The sequence below is a fragment of the Camellia sinensis genome, chromosome 12 (genome assembly GCF_055761805.1).
Source record: "Camellia sinensis isolate YWXY chromosome 12, ASM5576180v1, whole genome shotgun sequence".
Lineage (NCBI taxonomy): Eukaryota > Viridiplantae > Streptophyta > Magnoliopsida > Ericales > Theaceae > Camellia > Camellia sinensis.
The window spans coordinates 163,118,508-163,133,857 of NC_138972.1; positions in this window are offsets into that span (position 1 = coordinate 163,118,508).

Genomic DNA, 15,350 nt, shown 5'->3' on the forward strand with positions numbered 1-15,350 from the left:
GGTGGGTCAAAGGATAGAACTTCTGGCACTGTTCACACTTTTTCACGTAACATTCGGTATCTGCTCTCATTGTCGGCCAGTAATACCCCTGTGTCACGGCTCGATGAGCCAAGGACCACCCGCCAGAATGGGCGCCACAACTGCCTTCACGTATTTCAGTCAGAAGCTCCTCGACTTTGTCCGGGTGCACACATTCCAAATATGGACCAGAGAGGGATTTTTTATAAAGCCTTCCTTGCAAATCCAAGTAGTATCGCAGGGCTTTGTTTCGCAGCTTGTGCGCTTCTTTCTTATCCTCTAGGAGCTGTTCGGAAGACAGGAATGCAGTAATGGGATCCATCCAGCTCGGTCCAGATTCTATAACATTGACCTGGACTCCCTCCGAAGGGCCAATGCTCGGTTCCGGGATGAAACCTACTTCGATGGTCCGTTTAATCTCTAAGTTAATAGCAGAGGCTGGGCAAGCAAGGGTATCTGCGTGTGTGTTCTGATCACGTGTTATTTGGTTCAATTCATGATGGTCAAATTTTGCCAGCAAGGAGTTGGTCATTTTCATGTAAGCCGCCATACGGTTGTTTCTTGCCACGTACTACCCTTTTAGCTTATTGATCACCAGTTTTGAATCGGAAAAAACAAGCAAACGCTGAGCACCTAGAAGGCGTGCATTCTACAAACCGGCTAGAAGGGCTTCGTATTCAGCTTGATTATTTGATGCTTTGAAGCCGAGCTTGACGGCCTGCTCAATTATTGCGCCGTCGAGAGCCATGATTACAACTCTAGCTCTGCTGCCCCACTGATTGGATGATCCATCACAGTACAACTGCCAAATGTCCCCAACATAAATTCTTCAGTTCGACGTTGGTCGAATTTCATCAGTCTTGAAATCGGCAAGACCCCCACTGAATTCGGCAACAAAGTCGACAAGCACCCGTCCCTTGATTGAGGTTCTAGGTAGAAACTGAATGTCGTACTGGCTGAGTTCAAGAGCCCACTTTGAAACCGGTCCTGATGCTTCTACACTTCATAGTACTGATCGAAGGGGATAATTTGTTGGCACCCCAATGCTATTTCCCTGGATGTAATGCATCAGTTTCCTTGCCACCATGACTAGGGCTAGGATGAGATTTTCCAGTGGCAGGTAGCATGTTTCGGCATCAACCATTGCCCTGCTCACATAATACACTGGCCGCTACTCCCCTAGCTCTTCCTTTATCAGTATGGCACTGGCGGCCCTGTCGAAAACTACCAGACACAAAATGAGCGGGTCACCGGCCGTAGGTGTTGTCAAGAGTGGTACTGAGCGGAGGTAGGTCTTAAGGCCGTTGAAAGTGGCTTCGCATTTGGTGGGCCATTCAAAAGCCTTGCCCTGCCGTAGTATATGAAAGAATTGTTGGCAGCGATCTGTGCACCGACTGATGAACCTGTTGAGTGCGGTGGCCATCCCCATCAACTTTTGAACCTCGTTTACTAAGCGAGGGGAGCCAAGCTTCAGGATTGCTGTGATTTTCCTTGGGTTGGCTTCGATTCCTCGGTGCTTGACAATGTAACCCAAGAATTTGCCAGAGCCGATCCCAAATGCACGTTTGGAAGCATTCAGCTTCATTCCATATTTGCGTAGAACGACGAATGTCTCTTCCAGATCGGCTATATGATTTTGCTCTTGCATGGAGTTGACCATCATATCGTCAACGTACACTTCCATAGTGTGGCCCAGTTGCTCCTTGAACATGGTGGTGACTAGTCTTTGGTAAGTTGTCCCTGCATTCTTCAGCCCAAAAGGCATAACTTTATAGCAATAGGTTCCTCTTGGGGTGAGAAATACAATTTTGTTTTGGTCCTCCGAATGCATAGTGATTTGATGATAGCCTCTGCAGGCGTCGAGGAAGCTCATACGCTGATGATGCGCCGTAGCATCTAGAAGTTGGTCTATCCAGGGGAGGGGAAAACAGTCTTTGGGGCAGGCTTTGTTTATGTCCGTGAAATCGACGCAGACTCGCCAAGTCCCATCAAGCAACCGGTCAACCTCTTCAACGATGGCGGCAGTGTGCTCTGAGGCTGATCGCTGGCTTTTCTGAATGATCGATTTGTATTTAGGGTCAGCATTCAAACGATGCTGTGAAACAGATGGATCTGCACCCGGCATCTCATATGGAGTTGTAGACTCCCCATTTTTAACTGTCCTCAAGACTTGGATGTCATCGTTGGAACACTCGATGATTATCCATGATCGTGTTCGTTTTGAGTTCCCGAAGGTCTCGGCCGCGCGCCTTGCCTTAGGATCTCTCAACCTATCTGTTTTGTGCTTGGTTGTGGAGCAAGGACTTGGGGTTTTGCTTCTGAGGGAAGTGATTGGCTTGTTGGCCATCCTTACAACCCATCGGCTAAGGCATTGTGCCATCGGCACTCTTTTTGGTCGATCGGCCATATTTTCTGGCGGAGACCTTTCCACCTGCCTTTTCAGATATTTTTGTGCCAGCTGTGACAACTGGTAAGCACCATTCTCGTCCTTCATACACGTGTATGGAGGGATTGCATCAAGACTTAACCTTGTTCGACAAGCTTGAGAATTGAAATTCTATAAGAAGGGAGACCCGTCTCCCTTTCCAAAGGTTCTAAAAAATTGAGATACAAGTGATATATCTCTCTATATTCCTCCCTCTCTCTCTATATTTGTGTGAGTTTGAGCTCAAAAGTGTAATTTTTTCATACTTTTGCACTAAAGCACCCACTATAACACCATCCTTTTGTTGCTGAGGCTTCTTGAGGTTTTTTTTGGTTGTTTTGGATTGGTTTTGATCCAAGAAGAGTGCTGGAGTTGTGTTCCTGAAGGTGTTTTTCAAGGGTGAGTAAATTACCTTTTAATCCCTTGTTTTGGCTTAAGCTTTTAGACCTCTTTGCATGCTGATTTAAGCTTCACTTTCTACTATTAAAGGTTCTAATTTTTCATGCTTGTGATGTTTGTTTAAGGTCACTTTTGTTTTTGGGGTAGTCTAACCCCTCTTAGGCTTTGTTTGGCCTTGTTTTGAATCATCCTTTTAAGCTATTGAGACCACCTTGTTTGGGCCTTCTCACCACTGAAATCTAGAGGATTTTCAGTGGTGGAAAGGTGGTTTTGAGGTCTCAAATAAGAGAGGGTCATCCCCTCTCCTTGTGTCTTGTATGTTACTATAAATGGCTCATAATTGTAGCATGTTTCCATAGCATGTTTTGGTTCCATTTTAGCAACTTTTTGGTGTCATTGTAGCATGCTTCACCTCTGCCTAAAGTTGGTTTGATAGCATCTTGCATGCTTCACATACTTGTAGAGTAATCTTGCATGCTAGCATAACATGGATCATTTTTTTGGACCATTATTCTTGCATGTTTTGGCTCAACCCAAAGAAGCTTTTAGCCTTGTTTTAGCATGCTCAAGCTCTGATTTGTGTTGTTTTGGTCATGAATACCGTGCTTTGTATGGCCTTAGTGCATTCTACCTTGTTAGCTCACTTGTTTGATGCTTCGTAAGTTTGGCTCTTTATGCTTCAATAATCGGTCTTTGTGCATGTCTCTATGCTTAGGCCTTTGGGATGCCATCTCAGTGGGTTTTTGGGCTTATTTTGACATGCCATAACTCTGTATTTTTTGTTGGTTAAGTCATGCCATGTTTGGTTTTAGTAGGTGTAGTGTAATGCCCCTTTGTAGCCTTGCATGCTTCATGCTTTTGGTCTCTTGTTCTAGCTTGTGTTGGCTAGGTTCAAGCATGTTTTTGGTCTTATTTTGACCTGGATTGGGACTATTTTGGATGCCCTAGCCCCTTTGGGGCTTGCTTTGCATGGCCATGGTTTAAGCCCCTATGCTAGTTTCAAGCTTTGAGCTTTCTTGCATGCTATGCACGTCTTGTTGGAGTGGTTTGGCACCATTCCCTGCATGATTTTAGAGCCTATAGTATTATCATACATCCATGCTTTTCACTCATTGCTCATGCGCGGGAGTTGTTATCTTCATGCCTTGTTTATGAACCGATGTGTATGCTTGCTTGCATGTGCTTTTGTACTTCATTTCCATAGCAATTTGGCCACTAATTTGGCCATGGCTAAGGTCTGTCCATTTTTAATTTACGTCCATTTTTGCATGTTGTTGCATGCTTGTCTTTGCATGTTGTTGCATGCTTGCTCCATTTTGTTGTTATTCCATGCTTGGTACATTGCATGTTTGCATGTCTAGGTTGCATTGCATTTTGCATGCTTGATACATTGCATGTTTGCATGTTTAGGTTGCATGACATTGTTTCATATTTGTAACATTGCATTTGGCATGCTTTTGTTGCATTACATAGCATCTCCATGTTGCATACATTGCATTGTGTTTGGTTTGGGGCATTACGCCAAACATGAGAAACGAGGGACGTTTCATACTCGAAGTAATGAAATGTGCCTCAATTCTCGATCGTCGACACTCTTGATCAAACATGATAGAGGTTAAGGTCCCTTATGTGTTTTTGTGCATTTCATTCCATATTGATTTGTGCAACTTGGCCTCTTTGGGCATCATGCATCGAAATGCGTGATTGATGGCTCAAGAGCTAAGCACTACACTTCTTTGATTTCCAAACATGATAAGGGGTGTAGTCGCACAATATTTTCTTGCAAATGTATTGCCATGCCTCTGTTTGTACTCTGCTGCAGCAAAAAGAGCAGTTAGCAGGAAGAGATGGCCGATCGGCTATCTAGTGTGCCGATCGGCTAAGAATTCTTGGCCGATGGACTCAAAAGTGGTCGATGACCCTTATCCCTTGGCCAATGACCATACTTTTTGGCCAATGGCCTCTCAGAGTGCCCATGGGGTGAATCAGAAGTGTGTTGGAGATTTGTACAATTTTCAGAGGTGTAGAACAGTGCAAACAGAGGCAACATGATGCATGGCAACGGATTTCAGAGCGAAGCCGACCGAGCATGCATGTCTTTCACCCCTGCGAGGCCATTTCAGTATCCATGATTAGTTCGTATAATTTAGTCATTTAATTGGTTTTGTAATATTCATTTAGCTTAGTGTAGCTATTAGTTTCAATTTGGATTGTAATAATTAATTAGCTTGTTAGTTAATTACTTTCGATGTTATAATAATTAGTCTAATTAGATTATTAGATTAGTTAGAATAGCCTAGCGTAGCAAGCTTCTATTATTCATTTGGACCCTCCGTCAAGAGGGAGAATTTTGTAATAAGTGTGCATGAGTGTGTGAATGTCTTCCAACCACACGTCTTTCTCCATTTTACTTCACCGCTTACAATCGTTAGTTGTAGGTCATGTTTTGATTAGCATCCTTATGCTTGCACGTTTGCATCCATTCATTCGTATTGCATGCACCGGGCTCGGCGCATCATACCAACCGTATTGTATTTCAATACCGAGTTGAATACATGATTATCAAGTTACATCTCATATGACATCTTAGAATAGCCGAGCCTATTTTAGTTGTATTTCGCATGTGTTGCATTAGCCTCTTAACATGAACTAGGATCATACATTGATTACTAACTAGTTGTTGTTTTGGCTCGAAATACACTGTAAGTGTTTATGCTTTAGCATCTTGCATGTGTGTAAGTGTTCCCATGATAGCATGCTTGCCATGGGGCTATTTGTTTAAATGACATAACTGCCTGAATGCCTGTGGGTGAAGGTTGGATTGCTTGAATTGGAACAATTCATTGAAATGCGAGTTTTAAGCCCACTTGAGAGTGGCAAAATCATGTTTTCTAAGCCCACTTGAGGGTGGCAAATCCACGTCTTAGCCTACTTGCGAGTAGCACCTTCAAACCATTTTCAAGCAAACAAACATGAGATGTTTTGTTCCAACTTAGGCGATCTAGCCTATACTTTTATATTGTGCCCATCACATAGTAATTCTAGGCTAATAAACCGTAATAAGAATGCATGTGTTTTCAAAAACAAGATATCATGTTAGTAAAGGCCAATCTTTGATCGGGCGAGCGGGGGTGCTTATTGCATGACCTTCCCCTCTCATACCCAAGCTCCCGAGCCGAGGCAACTTTGGTGATGACGGACACGTGGCCTTAAGCACGAGTCAAGGTTTCCTAAATTTTCCAAAACAAAACATTTAGGTGGCGACTCTGTATCTAGCAAAGCAATCCATGTTTGGTACTTCTTTATTAAAAATTAGTTTTGCAAAACGATTTGTCGGATTTGGACTCTTTGCTGATTTATCGGTCTTGCGTTGCATTTTGCGAGATTAGGTTCAAAACTGCGACATTGAGTCCGAACTATAGTAAGCTAATGAACAAAACGGATTTTGCGCCATTTGCGCGCGGAGTCCGGATGTTCGAGCACGTCTACAGTTTCTAGCGACTCTGTTGGGGACTTAGAGAACTTGACTCGAACTCATGTTATCTTGTTTTGACTACACTTATATGTCTCTTTGCATTGCATTTGCATTGGTACGCCTATAACACCGTGTTTTCCGTATGCTGCACTTCTTTCTAAAAATTAGTTTTTCAAAACGATTTGTCGGATTTGGACTCTTTGGTGATTTATCAATCTCGCATTGCACTTTGCGAGATCAGATTAAGAACCGTGACATTGAGTCTGAACTGTAGTGAGCCCAATTGAACAAAACGGGATTTTTCTTGGGACGTTCAGGGACGTCTACAGTTTCTGGCGACTCTGCTGGGGATTTAGAGAACTTGACTCAAACTCATGATATCTTGTTTTGATTATACTTATGTGTCTCTTTGCATTGAATTTGCTTTGGTGTGCCTAAGACACTGTGTTTGCCATCTGCAATTCCTGAACGGTTTGCCGGAGGCTCGATATGCGAAGGGTACCATAAGGCTGACCGATTACGGGCTCTGCCACAATGGGAACACAAACCCTGATTTTTATCGGGACACCCTTTTTGACCATTCGACCTAGTGCATATTCGGAATCCATAGTGACTATTCCAAACTAGGACAGGTTGCGTACCCGATTATAGGTTGTTTGAAACCGCTGCATGCGTAGTGAAAGCCTAGCTCCTGACAAAATAGGACAGGGAAACCCTACCCCACCATAGGGGTATTCTGGCTCTCATTTGCTTGTTATGTGCTTTTAGAGTGTGCCTTTACAAGGAATGCATGTATCAGGCCTGAGGGCATCAGTATTTTGGGGGAATCAATTTTACCTGAGGGTATCAGTTTACAGGCCAAATATGGAGCAGAATTCAGTAAAGAGCACGGTCATGCAACTATGCTTATATCTGTTCTGGTGAAATTGGGCTGAGATGCTGCCTGTTTTCTCTTTTGCTAGGGGGTAGTCTTGGGGCCGTAGCTACAGAAGGCTCCAATATCCCCCAGATACATTGGACTTGTGCGGATAGACTTTGTCAAGTCAGAGATTCAGTTCAGAGTAGCCAATGTTTTCCTTCGCTGAGGCAAGTTAAAGAAAGGCCAGTCAAGGCTTACTGGTTCATCTGATCCGTCAGTCACCAGTCGCATTACCTTTGTCCAAACTTAGCAGACTGTGATGGCACAGAGTTCAGAAGAAGTTGTGGCCATGGTAGCAGCGTTAAACCTGGGAATCGCCATGTAGGGTGAGATCGATGTCGAAATGCAACACCCATCTGGGGCACCTACCACATATCCAGTCTCGGAATCCCAGTCATCTCAAACCCGTGAACCCACCACTTCTGAGCTGATGAGGATGATTAATGATCTTCAGAGAACAGTGGCGGGTTTAGCCTGTGGAGTTTTGGCTCCATCATCAACCACATCGCCTACCCGGGATTTCACACCAAAAGGCTCCCCAATCTTGGGACTAGCTGCAGTAGAATAAGGCCGGTCTCCTGGCAAAGTGGAGGCTAGGGGTAAGAACAAGGTAGGGGCAGGCATTGATCCTCCTGAACACCTTCTGTGGGCTATGGAGGCTTTGAAAGCGGAAGGGCTAAACAAAAAGCAAGTGCTCGCAGTTGTTGCAAAGATTATGGAGGATACTTTCGTCACTCAGAACAAGAGCAGTTCGAAGCAAGGGGAAAACTGGGAGAACGGCCATCGTACCAGAAATGATCCTATTAGCCCTAATCCTCCACTCGGAAGAGATCAGCAAACCAGGCTAGCACCTGCTAATCCCTTTGCTGGTGCATCCAGCAAAAATCCACAAACTTTGAAGTACCAACCCTGAGGTCAGAGGGTCTTCCATGCCTTCTATATGCCTTTGTCGAAAGCTCTCCAAATCCTCATTAGACAAGGCCATCTCAAACCCCTTGAGCCTCGGCCTCTCCCGAATCCTCTTCCAGCTACGCATGATGCTGCCCAGTACTGTGCCTTCCATCAACAAACCGGTCATGGCACCGACAATTGCTTTCATCTTCGCCATGAAGTGCAAGATTTAATTGACAACGGGGTCATTGCCATGCCAAGCTCGGCAAAGTCTATCGGCAGTGGCTCGGTGAACTTGGGGGATAATTTAACCATGCGATCGAGGGATGAACCAGCTGCCGGTGGCGCTCGATTTACTCCAGACGTGGGAATGGCACGCACTGTTTTGAGCAATATGCAAATACTAGTTTTTGTACTTTCTAACTTGGGTATTGGGTCAGTTTTTTTGTTTTGTATATAGTTAGTCTTTTTGTACTGAGTCAGTCGGGTCTGTCTTGTTGTATCGAGTCAGTTCTATTGCGTTGGAGTCTGGTGATTCCGGGGGTGTTACCTCAGACATCACTATGTTGTTTTGTGTTTGTCTTTTTGCTTTCTTTTGAGTTTGTTTCTGCCTTGGAGCCAGTTATGCCAACAGATCTGAATGAAACAGTAGTGATTTTCACACTCTTGTGTTTACTTCTGCCTTGCGCCAGTTGTGCCAGAAGTTTGAATGAAACGACAGTGCATTTCACTTGCTCTTTTGTGCCTTTAAGTCATTGTATTGACCTAAGTTTTTCAAAACTTTTTGAACAATGTGTTGAAAACAAAGAGAAGGGAATTCCTTGGGATTTGCAAAAATTTGATCAAGTGAGAGAAAGAGAGGCATGCTAAGCCCTTAATAAATGAGATCGTGTTTGTTAATGTGAGTACTGAGAAGGATCCTGGCTTGATCCAGATTGGTTCTGCATTGTCTTCGACGTGAGTGATTAGTCGCTTTCTTAAAAGATTTCAAAAAATGTTTTGCGTGGTTCTACGAAGACCTGTGTGGAATCACTCTTGAGATTATGCAGCTTAGGATCGCTCTCGGCCTCGAGACTCAACCCCTTTGTTTCCAAACCTTTAACCTTAATTCAGAATGTTCAACGGTCAACGACAATGTAAGGCCCGTGTGGCCGGATCAGAAGCAGCCCATGAACTAGGGGCGAGAATATCAGATGTTATCAAAGGAAGCTTGCGAAGCTAGATCAAAATCAGCCCTTGAACTAGGGGCAAAATTGTCAGATGTGCTCGAAGAGTCAAAGATGAGTCTTTTCTGCAAACCAGGGAAGACTGGCAAGAATGCCAAATCCTAGAAGGGGGAAAGAAGAAAGTATTGCTGAAGAACAACCAAGTTCCTATCCACAACACTAGGGGCAAATTCACCCTCCATTGGATGGACTTCTACATCATCAGTGAACAACAGCCATTCTCTTGGATTCAGATGGCTCCGAGATCTCAAACCATTCAACATGGACAAAGCTAAACTTTTATCCTTCAGAGGCTCGCTGGGTCGAAAACCCGGAAGGGCGACCCAGGCAAAAGTTAGATCAAGAAAAAGAAGAAAAAGAATAAAAAAAAGAAAAATACAAAGAATGAAAAAAAGAAAAAGAAGAAAAATGAAAAAAATGAAAGGAAAAGATGAAAAAGAAAAAGTAGAAAAGAAATGAAAAGAATTGAAAAGAAATGAAGAACATAGCTCGCAAGGTTGAAAACCCACAAGAGCGGCCTTGGAAAAAGTTAGAGCGCAAAAGGAGAGGTTAATACCCGAGTGTACCTTAACCCTAAACTACGTAAGGCTTGATTCCCATCTTTGGGATATGTAGGCAACTTCATTTTGAAGTCCAGCCGTAAAACACTTGAAATTCGACTGTGTCCATCTGACGGTTTGGGTTTTTGTCTTCTCCATATCTGAGAATTTGGTTGTAATTGTCACTGTGAGGACTGGTTGCCATATGCTGCGGTGCTATTCAGACTAGGGGCAACTTTCCATTGTCGTGCAGTGCTGCGGTGCTATTCAGAGTAGGGGAAACTTTCAGTTGCCATGCAATGCCGTTAAGATGAGGGGCAATTTTCCATTGTTTTGGATCTAAGGTTGTACATCACAAGAGTAAATCCTGCGTTGGTCGAGCAGTGGCCATTTGTAAAAACAGTTTTGAGAATTTTTAATGAAGTTGACTAATTTTCTCGAAAATTACTCCGTTTTTCCAAAACTTGACCATTTCTTGTAGCCAAAAAAGGAAATTTTTCAGTGCTCATAACCTGACTTGCATGATTTCAAATCAGAAAATCGAACAAGCATGTTAATCTAACTCTCATTTTGGTCAAAATTGTTTTAGTAGAAAGCCAAAAACAAAAAATGGTCAAAATGATGAACTAGGGGCACAGTTGAGCCAAGTTTTCTGTCTTTTCCCCATTGCCAACATACTCGCCAAGAAGGGCACTCATACCTGCCGGAAAAGGGTATCACGAAAGCTAACCGCAAAAGGGCAGAAAGCTCTCACATCCTCTAACCAGCGAGGTATCAAGCCAAGTGCGAAGCACGAACTGGAATGGATCAAGATATTCCACTCCCTCATCTGGATAGATCTGATCACATCCACACTCCCCGGCAGAGCTTCGTCAACCGATGTCAGCTGCAGATTTGCTACACACCCAGTTGTGGCGCAACCCCTCTGCGGGAAAAATTCACTGTTGTGAACAAGAACAAGAATATGGTAGAATACCAGGGCCAAGAGCCCACAACTTCCTGCTTATCCATCAACCATCCAGGGGAGGGATAAAAAATGAAAGATTGAAGAATATAGAGATGTGCGCTGAGAGAAAAAGTGAGGAAAAGGACTTTTTTAGAAAAACAGAGCTTGAGGGACGAGTGATGTGAGAATCACAAGCGAGAAAGAGTGGGAAACAATACCCGGAGAAATTGGCTCCTCGTGCACCAAGAGGTCTCTTGCCTTTATAACACAGTTGAGTGTTGTGTTTGTGTGTTTTTGTTTGTTTCGATTCTTGTTTTGAGTCGTTTGAGTGTCAATAGATGTGTTTAGGTTGTTTTACCTTGTTTTTCCTTTGTTGAGTTGTGTGTAGGTTGTTTTACCTTGTTTTTCCTTTGTTGAGTTGTGTTTAGGTTGTTCTACCTTTTGTTTTCCATTGTTGAGTCGTTTCAGCTGTGGTCAGTTGTAGGCTCAATACTCGGTTGAGAACCCTTTTCTTATCTCACTTTCAAAAAATCGTTTTATGCTCAGAGTGCCGTGCCATTCTCCACATTTGTGAAAAACAGAATTTGTTCTTTCATAAAATCGCAGGGTTCAACCCGAGTCATATGAGAATAGTAAAAACCAAGACCCATCTGAAGCTATGAAAGTTCCGGGCGGCAAAGCAAAAGAAAAGAGGGAAAATTTGGAGCGCCTTGTAGACACCCCATTTTTGACCGTCCTCAAGACTTGGACGTCACCGTTTGAACACTCGGTGATTATCCATGTTTGTGTTCGTTTGGAGTTCCCGGAGGTCTCGGCTACGCGCCTTGCCTCAGGATCTCCGAACTTGACTGTTTAGTGTCTGGTTTCACACCAAACACTTGTGTTTTGCCTTGGAAGGGGAGGGAATGCCTTGTGAGACATCCCCACACACCACCGGCAGTGGCTAGGGGTCACCGGCTGGTTTTTTGCTTCCATCGGCGATCTTTTCGGCCGGTCGACATATTTTGTTGCCGGTCAGCAAATTTTGTTGCCAGTCGGCACTCTTTTTTGTCAAAATGACTTTTTTTGGCAGCCGACCACTGTTCATCTACTTTATGTAGATATTTTGTGCCAGCTGTGATAGCTGGCACCAACTCTGCCTCCCTCCATACACGTGTATGGAGGGATCTCCCTCTAAGCAAGCTTGTTGTATAAGCTTTGCAAGAGGGAGTTCTATAAGAGGACAAGCCTCCTCTTGGCTCTAGGTTAGAAAGTTTGAAGGCAAAAACCAGAGCTTCCATAGATAGATACACCCTATCTCTATATCTCCCTCTCTCTCCTCTTTTGTGTGTGTTTCTTGGCTTAAAAGTGTGATTTTACCTTACTTTTGCACCATTACACACACTATTACACCTTGCTCCGTGTTTGAGGGACTTGGGGGGTTCATTCTTGAGTTTTTGGACTGATTTTGATCAAAAGAAGAGGGCTGGACCATTTGTTCTTCAAAGGATCTTCAAGGGTGAGCACTTCACTTTAGTTTCCCCAAACTTGCAATAGTTTTTTACATATCTTGCTTGCTTATTTAGCTTTTGTGTATAACATAAAAAAGGCTTACATTTTCATGCTTTAGAACTTTCATTAAGGTTGTTTTGTGGTTTGAGTGTAAACTCACCTTATTAGGCCTTGTTTGGCCCCTTTTTGTACCATCTTTGTTAAGCTTTGGTCACTCTTGTGTCTTGGCCTTCTCACCACTGAAATCCAGTGGATTTTCAGTGGTGAAGAAGGGATTTTGAAGTCTTTCATAGGGGAGGGACACCCCTCTCCCTTGGTCCCTCTTTTGTCCTCATTTTTGGCTTAATATGGTAGCATGTATGCTCAGTTGTTTATGACTGCTTTTCAGAGGTTTTTTTGGGTGTTTTGGATCATGTTATACCTCTGTCCTATGTTGGGTTTATTGGCATTTTACGTGAATAACATACTTGCTTTGAAATCCCATTACTTGGCTTAAAGAGTGCCATGTTGTAACACATCATTTGAGCATGATTTTGGTTCGGCACTAAGAAGTTTTTAGCATTGTTTTTCCATACTTAAGGTCTGTTGGTTATCAATTTGGTCATGTTTGACATGTTTGTTATGGTTGCTATGCATTTTGGCTTGTGAGCCCTCAAGTGTATGAGTCATAAGTATGCCTTAGTTGGTCTACTTTGATGAGTTGAAGTTGTTTGCCATGTCATTTCAGTCCCGAAATCATGCTAGCATGCTTGCATTCATCGTTCCTTTCATGCTTAGAAGATGTGCCCTCTTTATGCTTTGAAATGAACATTATGCATGCCTAAGTATTTGAGCCTTCAAGGTTGCCATATCATTGGGTTTTAGGGCTGATTTCAGTGTATTCAAACTCCGTTTTTGGTTGCATAGCTCATACCATGTTGGCTTGGGGTAGGGATAGTAAGATGCTCCTTTGTTGTGCCTTAACTTTGGGCCTATTAGTGTGTATGCTTCCATGCTTGATTGTCCATTACTTTGGCATCTTTGGCCACTGTTTTGGGGTGTGGCGGAGACCTCCCATTTCAGCCTAAATCCACTCTTGTTTATGGCTACATGCTTAATACATCACCTTTGCATGTTTGGTTTGCATTGCATTTGGCATGTTTTGCATTTTAACTTCATGTTGCATCTTTAAGTCAAGCTTGTATACATGCATTCCATTGTTTGGTTTGGGGTGTCAAACCAAACTCGAGGGGCGAGGAGTGTTTGTACTTCAAGTGACAAAACACGTCTCAACCCTCGGTCGCCAATCCCCTTGACTCTAACATGATAGGGTCTTGGCATTCATATATTTGCTGCATGCATCTTTACATCAAGTGGAAAATTTGATCCCTTGAGCTATCATGCACCATTGATGGCTCAAGGATCGAGGGCCATGCTTCCCTGAGCTCAAAGCATGATAGGAAGCATGACCATGCTTACATGTGCCTGAAATCCCATACCGTATACTGTCTGTTCTCTGTTGCTGTCAAAACTATCTTCTGCAGGAAGCTTCTGCCGACCGGCAGAATTAAGTGCCGACCGGCAATATTTGAACAGCCGATAAATCCAAGGACAACCGATGGAAATCCTGGACTGCCGGTGGGGATTCCCCCTAGCCAGTGGTACTCTGCAGCATGCAAGGAACCTGTCCTAAGGCTTTGGAATTTTTCAGAGAGACAGGGCTGTGTAAACAGAGGTAGCAGAGGTATGGTACGGATTTTTCAGGCAAGCCGGGTTCCGAGCATGCATCATTCGCGCGTCCCGAGGCAGAGGCCGTGGCCATCCTCTTCTCTCTTTTGCATTCTTCCTATTAAGAAAATTAGAAAATCTGTAATAATTTTATTTGCTTATTATTTGGACTGTAATATTTATTTGTATCCTCCGAGCGAGGGCAAATCTGTAATAAGTGTGGGTGAGTGTGTGTATGTCTTCCAATCCCCACTTCTTTCTTCCCTTTTATTTACCTGCTTATGATGGTAGATTAGGGCATTTTTGAAATTCCGAATTGAATACGTGAATCAATCGATCGCATTTCACATGCAATGTTTAGGGTTAGCCGAGCCTGTCTAGATTGCATTTTTGCATGCGATGCATTAGCCATTCTTAGCATGAACTAGGACATGCATGCTTGCTAACTAGTTTATTGTTTTGGCATGGAGTACGATGTAAGTCTTTATGTTTTAGCATCCCGCATGCGTGTGAGTGTTGCCATAACAGTATGATTGCCATGCGGCTAAATGCTTATATGCTATAAACTGTTTGAATGCCTGTGGGTGAAGGTTGGATTGTCTGAGTTGGAAATACTCGTTGAAATCCATGTTTTAGCCTACTTGCGAGTAGCAAATCCCAAAACATTTTTCCAAAACAAACGGATATGCAATGCTTATTTCCAAATTGGGCGATCTAGTCTATACTTGTTTGCTGTGCACATAACATAGTAATTAGGCTAATAAATGGAATAAGAATACATAATGTTTTCAAAAAACGGATATCACGGTTAGTAGAGGCCGATCTTCGGATCGGGCGAGAGGGGGTGCTCATAGCTGACCTTTCCCAATCGTACCCTAGCTCCTGAGCCGTGACAACTCCGGTGATGACGGACATGTGGCCTTCGGCACCGAGTCAGGGTTTCCTAAATTCCCCATAAAAAACATATATTTAGGTGGCGACTCTGTATCTGGCAAAGCAGTCCATGTTTGGCACTTCTCTTTTCAAAAATCTGTTTCTCAAAACGATTTGCCGGATTTGGACTCTTTGGTTCAAGATTAAGAACCGTGACACAAAATCGAGTCCGAACTGTAGCGAGGGCCCCACGCGGGCGCGTCTACAGTTTCTGGCGACTCTGCTGTTGAGTTATAGAGAGCTTGACTCGAACTCGTGATATCCCATTTTGATTTCATTTATGTGTCTCTTTGCATTGCATTTGCATTGGTGCGCCTAGGAACACAGTGTTTGCCATCTGCCATTCCTGAACGGTTTGCCGGAGGCTTGTCTTGTCAAGGC